The 16,814-nt window shown below is 41.7% G+C and overlaps 1 protein-coding gene across 1 annotated transcript in view; it reads left to right on the top strand.

Annotated features, from left to right (window-relative positions):
* Positions 1 to 7,846: 7,846 nt before the first annotated feature.
* Positions 7,847 to 16,814, top strand: part of EPC1 (enhancer of polycomb 1) — a 1,219,015-nt gene continuing 1,210,047 nt past the window's right edge. Inside the window, exon 1 of the mRNA XM_085631852.1 lies at positions 7,847 to 8,201. The gene's annotated coding sequence lies outside the window, so the exon portion shown is untranslated. The remainder of the gene's footprint in view (positions 8,202 to 16,814) is intronic.

Genomic DNA, 16,814 nt, shown 5'->3' with positions numbered 1-16,814 from the left:
ACTTCCCCCCTAAGTTTACATTCCATGGGGGGAGGATAAGGTCAAGACTGGATTACACAGCCATCTCAGTATCGTTGATTCCATCCCTATCGCATTTTTCGATAGAGTTTACAACCAGGAGTGACCATTCATATCAGCTGATACATTTTAGGTCAAAAATTACCAAACATCAGGTAAATACAACCATAGATGGTAACATACATACAGTGGACCTAAAACGTTTAAAATGGTCATATGATACATTTGAAACATTGCAGTTAAAAATAAAAAACTTGTTAATTACTAGCAAAATTGGTGCCGAGGACAAAATACAAGCATGGGAAAACTTCACAGCTGAGCTAAAAACACTAATGCCGTCAGGACAAAAGCAGCCCCACGTCCGGGAAAAAACATCAACGTTAGGTTTGCGAATCCTGAAACGTAAACTTAAAAAATGCATAAGGATGCTAAAAAGAACAACTCCTGACACAGCAGCATGGGACAGTGTAAGACAGCTCAGGAAATGTTATATAAAAGACCTCTGGAAAGAAAAAAGAAAGAGCAACTACAAATTCTGGGCCGAACTCCTCTGTAGTTCATAGAAATCCAACTCAAAACAGTTCTGGACCATTATAAATAACCTGAATCGACCGGTTACAGTGTTATCCTCTAACATACAAGAATTGGAGTGGGTTGAATTTCTATCTAGGAGGTTTTGGGAAGCTCCCTTGACAGAACTAATCGTGGGAAACACCTTTGATCAAGGGGCGGTTCATGTAAAGCCCACTGGGTTATTGAAAAGCACCAGCCCAGTAGATGTCACCACTTCAAAGCAGAAGGAGCAATTGAATGTGGTCATAAATCCAATGGAGGAAAATGTCCCCTTGTCAGAACCAATCGTGGGAAACACCTATGGTCAAGGGGCAGTTCACGTAAAACTCACTGGGTTATTGGAAAGCACCCGCCCAGAAGATGCCGCCACTTTAAAACAGAAGGAGCAATTGAACGTGGTCATAAATCCAATGGAGGAAAATGTCTCCTCGAGCTCAGCCACAAGTTACTCGTCCTCTTTGATTGAAGGAGTCAGACGTATAATTAAGAAAGGCAGAAATGATGGCGCACCAGGCCCCAACGGAATTCCTTAAGCAATTTTTAAATATGATATTCCATTTTGGGGCAATCACCTTACCAAAATATATCAAGAAATAGAGAAACTAAACATCATACCAGTAAACTGGCAAGGTTCGATTTTGACACCTCTATTTAAAGGAGGAGACAGAGCAAATCCGGCGCACTACAGATTGATAGCATTGCTTGACGTAGAGGCCAAATATTATGCCTCTCTGGTACTAGAAGAGCTTAAGGCATGGTCTGACGACCTTAACCTAATTCCGGAAGGCAGACGGGCTTCAGACAAGGCCTTGGCACGACGACAAATAGTTTAGGTCTCTCGCTAATTACAAACAAGTGTAAGCAGAGGAAATTGCAACTTTACCTCTGCTTTATAGACCTAAAAGCCGCCTTTGACAACGTTGACCGCCATCTCCTGTGTAAAGAGCTGCAAGCCTGGGGTATCCCTGAAAGGGTTTTAAAAGGCATCCTGTTATTCTACTCTAACACCTGGCTAAGGATTAAGATAGGTGACGGGTCCAGACTTTCAAGGAAGCTGACAACCACCAGAGGCTTGAAACAAGGGTGTGTTTTGGCCCCTCATCTTTTTAATTTGTTTTTATCTGACCTCTCTCCAAGGCTGGACTGCACCAATTCCCATCCACCAAAGCTTGGCGAACTGAGACTTTCGCATCTCTCATACGCGGATGATGTAGTATTATTGAGCCAAACAAAGAACGGCCTGCAAAGATGCCTGAATGAAATGTCCGTTTACATTTCAGAAAACAAACTTGAAATAAATACATCCAAAACAAAAACTATGGTGATTGGAAAAAAACAGTTAAGAAAACAGACAATCTGGCTTAATGGAATTCAACTCGAGGAGGTAAAGAAATACAAATATTTAGGCCTCTATATCGACAACTCAAGAGATCTTACGGAACACAAAAAATACATGTCCCAGAGATCAAGTGCACTAACATTTGCTCTTAGCCTATTAGCTAAAAAGCTGAAGGGCCCCTCTTATAAACCTTTGCTCGCCGTAATGAAGGCAAAAATCCTGCCAACTCTAACATATGCCAGTGCGGCCTTCCACGGCGAGGATGGAGAGCTCCTAAACCAACTAATAGCTTCCATATATAAAAAAGTATTCCAGATTCCAAGGTCAGCTTCCCCAGCCCAGGTTCGGCTGGAATTTGGCCTTACAAATGAAGAAGTTGGCAGAATGTATGCGACGGTGAAAAACTGGTACCGCTTTAAGCTAAATGCTGCCACCTCAAAAATGAACGAGGCCATCTGGACTGAACTAAATCAAGATAAATCCTCTCCGTTTAATCAATACCTTTGTAAATCCCTTTCGGCTACATGTACAACGGAAATATGAAATAAAAACTTGCTGTACCAAACGTTTAAACAAGTTGTAAATAAAGCGTCAAAAACTCACTCTCTGCTACTGGACAAAAATATTCTAAGATCAAGGTCGCACGCCTGGATGGTGATAAACCACTATAAGTCCCTCGTACCGGCGGCTTATCTAAGTGAAACTTACTCGATTAACATTAAAAAACAACTTATGAAACTGCGTTTTGGATCATTACCATCCCTGGTTGAGCAGCCGGCTTGGCAGCATTCAGGCCCTAAAACGTGCCGGCTGTGCAACCATCATAAAGAAGACTTTATTCATATAATTTGCACATGTAAAAAACTGCAGATCTAACGAGTAATCTTTCTAAAGACAAGTTTCAACGAAAGAGGTATTAGATCCTGCAGAGCCGCAATAATGGCGTGCCCATGCCCCTCAGACCCTTCACTGCATAGCAGACTGATCAAATTTCTTAAAGCCTTTAAAAAGCATTGCTAAAAGGGTCTGAAGCTGGGCAAATGAGGTTTAATTTTCTGCATTGAACTTTTAAGAAACAAAATGATTTTATACTTAAATTTCTGTTTTTAACTGCTTGCTGTAATGTTGTGCTTTTGCTACTTGTTTTAAATTGTTATGGTTTTAATTAACTAACAATAAACATTACTTACTTACTGTTGCTAACCACTGTTTCTTTTAATCTGAGGTTGCGTTCATGGTCCGTTATCTTTAAAAATGATTACCTGGATAGTGAGACATTCCTTCATAAAGTGGGCGGCATTATGCACTGAACCACAAATTTATGGCCGTTCTCCTGGACTTATAAGTACCAGACACGAAGTAGTATGGAGGGGTAAAAGCAGTATGCGATGGGGGACATTTGTTACCCATTTTAATCGAACTGTGCTCATCGAGAGGATGCCCTGATATGTTATTAATTCATTTTTCTTTGTGAAACTGTAGAATTGACTACGGTGACTTCTTTTACTTATCTGGGAGTACTTATTGATGAGAAGAGTTCCTGGGTACCTCAACAGAAAGTTAAAGCAAATGCGATGGCTAGGTCAGCGGCCGCTGTGAATGGTTTTGCGCAGCGACTGGGGGTTAAACCGATGGATGCAATGCTTAATATCTATAAATCTAAGTATATAGCGATTACATTGTATGGCTCGGCAATATGGGGATATAATCTGATGGAGGAGATACAAACAGCTGAAAATAAATTCCTATGCTCCCTCCTGTCTGTACCCCAATCCACTCCTACCTTTTCAATTCACCAGGAACTAGGGGTTGGCTATGTGACAGACAGGTTGAGGCAGGCTCGGGTGCTCTGTTGGCTTAAAACCTGGCTTAACCCCCAATTAACGCTGAACTATAAGATAATCAGGGATTGTGTCACCCTGGACCAAGCCAATAAAATTCCATGGCTGAATTATGTCAAGAATATTTTAACCAAGCTTGGTCGTCCAGACTTATTTAATTCTCCGGATAAAGTAACTAAAGATGATTTGGCATGGGTAAAAATACACTTATTGGAAACCCACGGTTAAAATTAATTTCCTGTTAAAAACTATCCCTGAGATGGAACCTTATCTGAGGATTGTTACTAAACCATTTCACTGCCTGCTTCTAACGAGATTCCGTTTTAACTTAATAAATTTTTATCTGGGAAATTCACAAGGCCGGAGCAGGTTGTGTGATTCAGGTCCCTGTACCTGTGATAATTTCTCAACACTGGACACAATGCACTTTATTATGTTTTGTGATCATTATTGCGCTATCCGCAGGAGGTTTTTAGTCCCAATCTTAAAAGGGAAAGACTTTATTCAGGTTAAACCCGCTCTATTGTACTGCAAAAGCTTAATGATCCATGGGAGATTTTTAATATTGCAAGCTTTCTTGTCGCAGTAGTGAGATTTAGAAAAAGACCATGTTACTACTTTTTAATACTTGCATTTTTATCACTAAATTATTTTTATTGTAATGGTGTATTGCCCTTATTGTTTTAACCATACCGAAGGTTTTATGAAATTCATGAATTTTGTCTTATTCCCTCCCTAATTTTCTTAAATCGCCCTATTATTGAAGAAACGGTTATGAAATTTTATTGTGTAATCTATGTGTTTTTACTGTGTACCGTGTGTGTTTTATGTAATGTATTGTGAGCTGATGTATGGTACTTTTATGGTTTTCAGTAACCAAATAAATTGGTTTGAACAGAACAATTAATTTAGTTGAAAATGACCTAGTCATTCTATCTGGTTTAACATTAATAAAATAAATTAGGTTGGATTTATCAGTTATAAAATATAATTGGGGAGGCACTTGTTTAATCTGGACTGATTTTTTACCCAGAAAACTTTGGAGAGGTCTAAAAAGTCATGCAGCAATTGATAAAGCACGAAGAAAGTTAAATAGGGCAATGAAAGTTTTTTGTGAAAATATAGGTATTCAAGTCTTATCTCATGGGCATTTAATGAAAAGTGATGCATCAAATTTTCACTCTGACGGGGTACACTTAGCTCAGATAGGGCAAGCCTATTATTTTTGGAAAAAAGGCAATTGCTTTCCAAATTGTGGAACGAAACACTTTGGTGTTCTACTAAAACTTTTTGAGATTCTTTCAGTTTCAGCAGTACAAGGGTGGGGCAGGAAAACTCTTCGGTTTTCCTGGGTGGCGATTTTTGGGGGATCGACTGTCTGGAGCGGGCTTATCCATCCCTCTGGGGGAGGACAGAACACAGGTGAGCTGAAGAGGAGGCGATGGGGTTTTGAACAACACTAGAGCATATCGCTTGGGAATGCTTGATGGGGGAGATTGTGAGATTGGGGTAAGCAAGGTGGTGCTTATTGGGGAGTTGAAGGGCAGGGGAACATTTAGACTTTTATGAATTAATAAATTTGAATTCAATTGTAATGTTTGGTATTCTTTAGTTTTATGCTACATAGCTGTCTTAATAAAGTGGCCTTTTTTGCTAAATAAAGTAATAGTGGTATGTGAATTTTTGTGCGATGCGGGACCCAGGGGGAGCATGAGTTTAGCCGGTCTCCCCCTGGGTAACTTTGTGCAATTGGAACAGGCCACGGGCGGGAGAGGTAGGTTAGTCCTTAGGGGCAGGGACTTAGTGGTAGGTGATAAAAGCGGGCTCTTTGGGCGGGAAAAAAACTTGTGAGGCAGTGCCAAGGGCAGTTAGATGGGAGGGTAAATGTTTATTGTCCACCCTCCCAACTAATTTTTATATTTTGCTTTTTCTGTTTTGAGATTTTCATTGTCATTAGGTTTATTTCAATTTTTTAGGTAGAAAAGTTTTTTACCCTTGTTTAGACAAATGTTTTTATTGCCCCGATAAGGCAGGTTGTGGCGTTTTTGTTTTAGTCAGGCGGTTTCTTGGAGGATGGACAGTCTGGAGCGGGCTTAACCATCCTTGGGGGGGGGGAGGAAGAAGACACAACACTGGAGCTGAAGAGGAAGCTATGGGGTTTTGAACAACACTAGAGCAGATCACTTGGGCATGCTTGCTGGGGGGAGATTGTGAGATTGGGGTATACAAGGCAAGGTGGTGCATATTGGGGAGTTGAAGGGCAGGGGAACATTTAGACTTTTATGTATTAATAAATGTCAATTTAATTGTAATGTTTAGTATTCTTTAGTTTTATGCTACATACCTGTCTTAATAAAGTGGCCTTTTTTGCTAAATAAAGAAATAGTGGTATGTGAATTTTTGTGGGATGGGTGATGCAGGCTGCCGAGGCCTCCCTAAAGAGCCCCTGCCACTAAACGTTTTCAGAAATTAAGCACTGCGGCCTATTTCCAAACGTATATCATCCTCTAAAGGAGTGTTCAGACATTACCCATTGACCTTAATGTTGTCACCGTCTTAAAATCCTGACGTCACCCGAATTTTAAAGCATAAGTACGCTCATGCTCCACATCAAAACGCCTCCCACGTGGAGAACATTCTTCCGACGAAGCACTCCTTCCCGGTGAAGCCTCGATATAGCGCTTCGGCGCCCCTTCACTGCCCGGCTGTAAAGCGATATACAAATGCTTTGGCGATCGAATGACCTCGCCCTTGAGTGATTTCGAGACTTTCTAGCTTCTTCGAGGATGACGTGCTCCTTGTCTCGTGGAACACAATAAATGTGTTATTCCGTCTGAGGCCACGCGTCGGCAGCATACATTAATAAATGCACTCCTGGTAAAAAAAACAGTTTAGTTTAAAACATTTCTGAATTATGTTTAGACTTCAATAACTGAAATGTGTTCTACAGTTTCAGAAAAGCATACATTTCCGAATCCGTGAAGAATTCTCACCTCTTTAACATGACTGGAAGCTTAAAGGAGTAAGAATTTGAAAAACGCCGCCTTACCCCCATGGTAGTTCCTGCCGAAAAGTGATTTAAAAATAAAAAATGTTAATGATTTGCACAGTTGACTAAACTGCAAGGGGAGAGGGGTAAACTGGGGGTTAGGCAGGCGTTTCTCTGTTTAATCCCTGGAGTACCTTTCAGTATTTAGTATCAGCCAGAGAGGTCTGGCGTCTACTCTCAAATCCCAGACCATCTGCAGTAGTTTGAGTTAACCGGTCTAGCTGAAAGTCCAACAGTTTGGGGCATCGCATGCGCCCCAGCCCACTTAATTGGAAAGCCAGCCAGGAGTGGTGAAAGTCTCCATACATATGTAAAGCAGTCCATTCAATTTGCGCAGCTTTGCAAATCACCAGTTCCCACTAGGGCCATTTCTGCACGTTGATAGCAATTTAAACAATTGTTATCACATTTGAGGGGCTGTATGCTTTACTCCCCCTTGAATGCTCATTTTACTTATGCTTTCTAGATTCTTGGGGAAAGTGGGAAGGGAGCGTAAGGTGTTCTACAAAAACACCCTCCGTGTTCCAGCCATTTTGTTTAGAGGCCAGTGTGGTTGAATCAGGTCTGTAAACGTTGGTGGGTGGGGGGCTATTAAACAGTGAATTTTAGGGGGAAACTGTTCAAGGCGCTTTCCTCGTACCCATTGAAAGTAAAGTATTTTTGCTCTAGTGTCAGGTTACAGACTTTATCCATACCGTTTAAAATGTAAATAGAAAAAACATCGACCCTTTTAAAAGTCATACATTTTATATTTGGCATGGCTATGGTATAGTTATTTTTTAATCGGCAGCCCAATTTCCACCATAAAATAAGTCACCTTTTGCTTGATACTATCGCGTCGATTTCAAACTTAAATTTGAAGTTAGTCGGTGAAAATGCCTTGTTGATAATGCTGCAACGCGTGAACACTAAACGATACGAGCGAGGCTCTTCACAGGGCTCAAACAAACTCAGACCTTTGCACTGTTAGTGTGTGCATTGTCAGTGTTAACAAGTATAAAACGGCACACGGCACTTTCGCAGGCTGCAGAAAGGGGGCGAGAAGGGAGATAGATAGTGCAGACAGTAAAGACGCTGTCCGTCTATCCAATCAGAAGACGCGTGTTTGCCATTGCAAAGTTGCTAACCCCAGGAGTCGTGTGGCTGGCTGCCTCTGCTTTTAATCTTTGGATATTTCGACGTTTTTCTTCTTCTTTTTTTCTTCAAAGGTTGGCGGATCTTAAACCCCGTTTTCTCCGACCACAACAATTGGGGAAAGTATGTTTTTTTATTTCCCAGATGGTATTTTTAAGACGTGCGAAACCCCTGCTTCTGCCCAAGTATATAGCAGATTTTCTCGGTATTTTGCCAGTTGCAGATCTCGTTCAAGCCTACTTGAAAGGTAAGTTTGTATTATACAATGCATTACGTTATTGTGTTATAGCCGAAAAATAAGCCCTCGAAAGCGGACTGGATATTATTCCTCCAGGTCTTTTTTTCTCACTGGCTGTCCGTTCTTTAACAACGCATGTTGTAGATTTTCTTACCGTCTGTATTTTATAGGGTGCTAAGAAAGATTATCTAAAAAAATATTAACGCTCGTCCTTGAAATACTGTTATGTAGGATTGCTTTTTTGTAAAAAAATAAATAAATAGACTGGAATCATAAAAACGATTGATTCACCAATGCCCTCCAGTTTTTCCATAAATGTTAATGTTGTTTGTAAAGAAAAAAACGTTATAGATCCGTTTCTGCTGGTGGCAGAGTTTTCTGACGATTTCTGGTAGATTACGGTGTTTGTAACTGTGAAGAACTGCCCTTGGAACAATGAAGGCGTGGATTGACATAACATGGCTTTTATTAAGTTATGGCTGGTACTAAATGGTGGTTTTTTTCTGGATCAGTGCGCGTTAAGGCATTGCACACCCGTGTTGTAGTAATCCGTGTGCATTTAGCCACAGTGGCTTCCTTGCTCTACTGCAGAACTCTGAAAATAGAAAAATAACGAGGCATCTTGTGGTATTTAACAATTGTCTTTTTCGGGGTTTTTTTCTTTGCACACGGTGGGATTTTTTTTTTTTGCATTGATCTACGTTGGTGGCGCTGTGGTGCTCCCAAACAATTTAATGTGTCAGTTTCACTAAGATAAAGGGAGGAAAAGAGGTGAGGCTTGATTTGATCTGTTATCCATTTCGTGGTTTTCTCTTTAAGTTGAAGAATAATTTTCGCTGTATTACGCTTTTCTTAGGAGACATTTGCAACAGTCCAGGTTTGTTCAATACAGCAGATTGATCAGAGGTGTGGTTCCATCTCTTCTAAATGACCCATTGTGACAGAGCTGCAGCTTTGCAGTCGCACATTAGCACATAGATTGCCCCCCTTTTCATTGTTAAAGGGTCACTATCTAAGATAAAATGATACATACATCTTCATATAATGTCCTAAAACAAGCATTGAGGTTAGGGGGTTCTTTTTGTGATACCCCGTGTTAAATATTTTGATTTGGACATGTTATACTGAGCACATCATACATCATGGTGGGGGTCAAATAAGCAGTGTTGATGTCTGGGAACCCTAATTGTTGGCAAAAATGCATTTAAAATTGTAAGCTTATTGTTGATAATGTCCAAATCCATTGTTGTACTCTTTCGGTATGAAAAGTGTGAATTTATGATACCTGACACCCACTCATTTTTGTGGCATTCCAACCTGTTGATATTGTAAAATATTTTCTCTAGATCCTAGGGAGAGCTATTTACAATTGTGAGGTATGTACAAGCTTGCCTTTATTGGAATTACCTGGGCAGCCCTAGGTTATGAGTTTATTGATAAAAGCAATTTATTCCAAAAATAAGGGAATCCCTTTTTAGTGTGCCTGACTGCGTCTCGCAAGTAACCCTGAACCCTCTTTGCTTTGCTTGTCACACAAAGTCACTAGATGATATGCTAACCTATTGCTAGCATTACCTGATGTACCTGGATCCTGAAGAAGATAGTAGTAACTCAGAACTATTCTTTCTAAGAAATCTACTTGCCCTCAAGTGATGCTGGTCAGGCTTCCACCTATGATATGGTATCAAGACATTTTGTATTATTGCCTAGATAGCCCTAACACTGCCTTGTCGACCCTAGTGATCTTTCTACAACCCTTTCTGAGCCCCAAGACCAACACCCACCACACCCTCAGCAAAAGGATTTAAGATGCATACAGCATTTCAACACCCACAACGTACGACCTGCTGTCACTTTCACATTTTCAAGGCATTCACGTGAAGTAGTTAACACTTCAGTATGTCTTAGGATCCACATCTCTCAAAAGGCATTCTCCCACACTTTCAGATCCTATGACATCTAGGAATGTATGTATTGAAGCAAACTGAAGATCTACAATTTTAATACTAAAGTCATCCTGGTACACAGCTAACGGTTTGAAGTAATACAAATGTGTGAATTGAAAATGTACATGCAAGCTACAATCACCCGTATTTAATCACAGTAGTGGACTCAAACGTCCACCATTTTATAGTGCATTATGACCTACCTGAAATTTGCTGCAATTTTTTTTTAAAATGAGCAACAATGCAGAGGTGGGAGGTCTAAAACAGTTAATTAGGGCGGTGATGTGGCTGTGGAGATATTTCTGCAGCATAGATGTGCCAAAGAAAGTGAGATGAAGCATATCATACCTTAATACAGGCGCTTTCTAGAATCAGTCATGTGTTTGAAGCGGTTTGGTAGTATAACAAGGAGGTGCAGGAGTAAGGTTATGAGAATGAAAACAGGTGACCGTCACAATTAAGCTACATATAAGCTACATATAAGCTACATTTCAATGGTTGCAGTATTGTTTGAAAAATCACGTCTTAGGGTCAATGGGGTGTCCACATCGTTGATTGGAGACGAGGACCTCTGGTTGACAAGTGTTAAGCATTTTCAAAAAAACATGGCTGGTGTGGGTTACAGCAAACCAGTATTGTACAAGGCAGTTTGCATATAATGCACAATACCCAGAACCAGCAAAGATGGTAGGACAAATGAAGTTGGCACTTCCATAAGGCACAAATTAAATACTTGCGACAGGTTAATCCAAGCTGAAGGTTGACGGAAAGAAAAGCTTAGCAAATAGGTTGGAGCTGCTGCATAGTGGCAATGATGGGAAACTGAGGCAGAAGAGGTATCGTAAAGAAGATGTTATAGGGATGGTGGGGTTCTCTTGTGTTAAAAACCATTGTTGAATTTTTTTTAAAATTCAGTTTAATGATCCAAACAAATTACTTTTTTTCCCCTATAAAACATAGCTGATGAAAATGCTTTGAAGAGCTGTACTCCCCAACCGTATGTCTATTTTTCTGTTGACTATTCTTTTCCCTTGGTAAACTTGACAATCGTGCAAGCCTGAAGCGTATTCTCAAGTTTTACTGACCTGAGACCCCAGAGCTGTACATGGACTTAAGGAAGCACCCAAAGTTTATCTTTGAGAGAGTGGCGTCTGTCCTCTCCAGCCTGTCTGTGAGAGGAGCTCACAGTGGTAGTACCATAATTATAAAAGCAGGGACAGGCTATGTTAACTTTATCTTGTTGGAGGAGATGGTTACTGGCCTCTGCTGTGTAAAAGGTTCTAGTCCATCTTCCTTCACCAGTATTTTAACTCTATCATTTGTGGGACGTACAAGAAGAGTGATTGTGGTGTGGGCATACTGTGGTGGTTGAGCATAAGGCTTTTCGGTCTGCCCGGTCCAGTAGAAGGTGGAGTCCATTGGACTCCAGGTGCGGTTATCAAAATGGTGGCTGGCTTTGTGCCAGGCTGGACCTGAGGCTTTGCACACATTAATTCCTCAGTCCCCTTGCTGAGCCAGGGAGTCTCTATGGGTGTATATATCCCTAGTGGTCCAGCTCTTAGTGGTCCAAACGAGAGGACCAAGGGTTTTGTCCCCTGCATGCACTGATCATACCGTACCCATGCTCTGTCCGGATTGAATGACTCCTCCCCAAACTTGAAAGATGAAATAGAGTTTAAACTTCGGTATTTTCTGATGTTCAAGGTGGAGCTGCACCGAAGTGCACTTGAGAATATCGAGCTTCAGAGATGGCACTTTGCTAGTTGTAGCTTGCCTGGGTCCAGCACTCAAAAGAAAACACTTTGTTGGTAGTTCTGTGTGAGGAAATACTGTTGCCTGTGGAGAAGAGAGTGGACTGAACCTTTCCAGGTAGAGTGCCCACTTGCCAATGAGGTCCAGAGACCATCTGCTTGAAAATAAAATATAGGATCTGTTGTGGAGCCACACCAGCTCTGGGGATGAAGGTCTCTCACCCTGCCAGTTGCTTTAGTTGTTGTCAACACCATAAACTGCATTTCCTGGGGTTCAGTGGAAACACTGTCAACTTCTTTTATGGAAAATCGTGAGTCTCCGTCATCACTGATCCTTTCTGTGCTGCAGTGAAGTCTGTGCGCACCTCTTAGCTGCTTCCAAATCACCTGAGAAATACCTCAAATTCATCCCTTGGCATGGAAATTCATAGAGGTCACTGAATGAGGTCTCTCTTAGTCTTGAACTGTGGGTATCATCTTTCTATCTCAAGTGGCTCCAGCGTTATATGCGTCAGAACCACCAGTCCCGACCCCAGGAAGGAATCTGTCTCAAGCTTGGTCTTTGCTGTTTGTGGTGGCCATAGTCAGTGACCAGGATCTGTGGGCACCCATGACACCGGAATTTGTAGACAGAGGCTGAGGTTCCTAAGCTATAAATTGCTTTGACCACCTAGTGCCCTAACATCGATATTCTGGTTTACAGATACCTGACCCAGCAGTTAGCACTAACGACTAGCCGGCAGGTTCAGTAGGGCTCCAGTTAAAAGTGCCTAGTCACTGGGTCCTGGATATCGCCCCTGCAACTGTGAATGTTACCGTTTGGGATGACTAAGCCTGGGTAGGTACTTCATTTATTTGGGATGGGGTGGTCAATCAGCAGTTCTTTCGTCAGGAGGGTTTTATGGTAGATGCTGAAAACAGAATCAAAGCAGAGCAGAGCAAATAAATAAACGTTTCCCCTTTAAACAGTAACATGAGAAACCTTGCCTCCGTAGAAGACGTGTTTCAAGACTGACGTTTGAGATACTATTTGTGATTTTTGTGGAAGGAATGATGTAGACACTGAAGTTCTTACATTATGAGTGCCCTTGTAAATTCATCGCCGTCGAAAAATAGAGTATTTTTATTTTGGAAAGTAAAGTTTTTGATGCAGAATCAGTTATCAGTTGGTATCAAAGTTGTGATTAATTTGTTTTGAATTAATGTTTAAACTATGTATTTGAATTGTAACATAGATTCGTCATCCTGCTGATCCTCAGATATATAATCACTATTCTTCCACCATGCCCATTTTCGTCAGCCACACAACAGCATTTACCCCTCTGTCTATAACAAGCGTCCACCTCAGCAGTGACTGAAGTATTTTGAGAAAAATGTTTGCAGTACTTTGAGGTGTCTTAGGCCACCAAAGATAAATCCAACACAAATAAGGACTCATCCGTACTCAAAGCAGACAGTACTCTGCACCATGATTAATGCCAAATACCATCTGAATGACCTTGGGTTACACTCTGAAAAAATCTGAATGCCACTGCCAGGCAGGCAACCTGCCTGAAAAAGAGAGCACATGTGCCTTGCTATTCAGTCAACAGTTACCATCGAGGTTAAAATTGGATTAACTGCTGGGCCATCATACACTTAGTCAATACAGATTTGTCCTCCCCTTTCAACAAGACAACCTGCTATACCCCCAAAATACCTCTCTCCTCAGTTAAAGCACTAGCTCCAAGTGCAAATACAGAGTTGAAAAACTCTTGCTATTCAAGACAGACCCTGTAAAATTCACCCTGCATTAGATGATTTCATAGTCTTATCAACTTAAAAAAAGACTTGAATGTTCCCTATGCAGCAGTGCAGAAATTCTCATCCTGCTGGATCCAGTTCAGAGAGCTTAAACTCTATGTATAGCTCAGACTGCCCCTGATCACAGACTCTTGATGTGTTCTTACACAGCAATACCTTTAACTGTACAACAGTTAACCTGTCTCCAGGCAGAGTGAATTGACACTTGTTCTCTAACTTCCACCCTGATGCGTCCTCTATCATTAATGAGCTGAGTTCCCTTTCCTGTGTTCTTTCCTGGCAGACACCCCAGCCCCCCTGTTGACAAGTTCATAGTATGAATATAAATCAGTCTTTAACCAGTGAATATGTAAGGGAAACTAGAATGATAATGGCAAGCTATGTGGCTCGTGATGGTGGTTGCAGATGACACTTCTCTGCTGCTGATCTCTTCAGAGGAAGAGTTCAGCTGCCCCTACCTTCCCCTTATCAGCCTGCACAAGTTTGCTCCATAATCACTAAGCCCTGATATATTTGTTTAGATTCTTCTTCTTGATATAGCCTCAGGTCAAGATGCTAGAGATAGGGTGGCTGAGTGTTTTATAGAGACAATACATAGAATAACAGTGATGCAAGCAAAGAACATGCCAGAAAGAAGGAAATCTCAGTCCTCATAAATATGGTGTTTTAGTGCAGGATTTTAGAAGACCACCTTGAGTAGATGATATAGATTATAAAAGCTGTTTTAAGACTTGCTGCTTAAGGTCCCTTTTAAAATTGGAAATTGATGTGTCCTGGTTTATGTGTATTGATATAGCATTAAAGACCATTGAAGCATTTCTAGAGTATTAGTTTTCCGTGCCGGATGACGTTTTGAATTTGGGGTGTGTGGACATTAAGCACAACTTGGCTGCTTAAAAACATCAGCTCTCTGGTAGAAACAAAACTTGGAGATAAGTATTCAGACTTAATCAAATGAATTGCCTTCTATGTGATGCATGCTGTTCGTCTTCTATCCTAACTTAGTGATACTATGGACATGCACTTGATTATTCTTGCTCCGCCTCACCTGTCAGCCCCACAGACAGTTGCTACAGTAAGTAAAGGCTAAGAGACACAGAATCACACTTAATGTGGCATATCCCAACCTGCCATTCGCATTCTCCAGCTTTGAATATTTTGCCTTTATGCATGCCTGAAGCCTCAAAGCCCACAACATTATATTATGTGAAAATCAAATGAAGGCTTTATTAGTACTAATAAAAAGATCAATGAACATTAAAATGTATTTTTTACATGAATGATTTCATGATTGTAGGCAGGGCCTTTGGAGTCAGGGATAACAATATGATTACATTTCAAATTGTTTTGTTGTTCAGGTTATGTTCAAGTTTAGTGTTAGGGTTGAGGTATGGGCTGTAGTTAGATTTAGAGGTGATATACAGATTAGGATAAGAGGTCAAAGTAAAGTTTAGTGCCCTAGCTTGTGATTGTCAATGCCTTGAATCCTCGGAGTCGTACGAAGCTCAATGGGGTCCACCTCCTGATAGCCCGAGGTCTGAGTAATACCAGACTCAATGGGGTGATCAGATGAGGGAAGGGAAGGATGGCGTCAGCTGAGAGGGAGATCTGTAACGAGAGCAAACAACTATGAGGTCATAGCACATACACCATGAAGCACAAGAATAACCCTTCACCACATATTGTCTCTGGCACTAATACCTGTAAAGGAAAATAACTGTTCGGATTCTTAGTAATCTATGGATAGAACAATAGAATCATTATCAATTCTCAGTAATGCCCCTCAGTTACAGTGGGATAAGAAATAAGTGCAACAATACCCATGGTATCACAAGTGGCGTTTTAACAGGGGGTACGGAGCTGCCTTCTGGATGTGCTCAACAAGCCCCTGGTGTGGGATATATAACAAACGAGCCAAGACAAAGTAGGGTTAGTGATAGCGCCTGGGGTTAGGCTAACCCTTGAAAATGCATACACATGAAATGCTTGTAAAGATTCCAATCCTTCTTGGAACCTCTTCGTGAAACAAACAATTCCCCATGTGCACACTGTCATGTAGAAATAGGACCAAAAACTGAATGCCTCTTGGAAGAACAAAGTAACGTTTAGGCTTTTAGCCTGCAGGTTAGTAATCCTGTTTCCAGCTCTTGAATGCCAAGTGTACCACCTCGGCCACTGCTGAGAATCCAATACTCTATTACAAAAGAAAAAAACACAAGGTTTTACTGCCTGGTACAGTGTAGGCAACCGAGTACCAACACGTGTTGCCAGAGTTCACAGTCAAAAGAATGCGGTGTTCAGTAGACAGAGTACAGTATAACGAAGTTCCAGCCCTCTTCTGGGGGCTAACAGAAAGTTACTCAATCAGCCCCGCAAGAACCACTACTCGGCTCGTCCAGCGGGGCTAACCAGCAACCGGTTCGGCTTACGCATGTTAGAATAATGGCAGAGCCAACAGAAGGAACAGATTGAAGAAGGTATAAGGAGAAAGTGGTGCTGATTTCACCTCTACCGGTCCTCTTCACGTCCTTCTTCAGCTCTTCAGGAATCAGCGGCACCCAACCGGTGTCCCGGAAGCCTCCAAATTCCCAGCTTTTTGAATGTGGTGACGTCACATGCGTCACTTCTCCAAGGCCTCATGGGACTTGTGGTTCCTTCAGCTACGCCCGGCAGAGGCAGTGCCGGTTTGTCTCTGCAGTGTCCCACGGAGGCCACCGCGATGCGGGGCGACAGTACATCCCTCTCCCGAAGAACACTGACAGAGACAAGGTTTCCTTGGGAAGCGTTTATGAAAGAGGGCCGTGTAACGAGGGGCATGAACCCCTGTGGCGGGCTCCCAGGCGTTTTCCTCGTTCCCATAGCTCTTCCAGGCTACCAGATACCACAGCCTAGTGCGGTAGATCTTAGAGTCTACGATGCCCCTTACCTCATGTTCCATCTCATTGTTCACTAGAAGTGGCATCGGGGCGCTTCTTACCCCTGTACGGGATGGTTTGATAAGGGACACATGGAAAGCAGGGTGTATCCTTAAAGTGGAGGGCAAGACTAGTTTCACCACTATAGGATTGATGAGCTTGGTAACTTTATAGGAGCCTATGTACTTGGGATTGAACACGCTGTAT

Source organism: Triturus cristatus, chromosome 10 (assembly GCF_964204655.1).
Source record: "Triturus cristatus chromosome 10, aTriCri1.1, whole genome shotgun sequence".
Lineage (NCBI taxonomy): Eukaryota > Metazoa > Chordata > Amphibia > Caudata > Salamandridae > Triturus > Triturus cristatus.
Note: the sequence above shows the minus strand (reverse complement) of the source record. Positions and strands in the feature narration are given on the sequence as shown.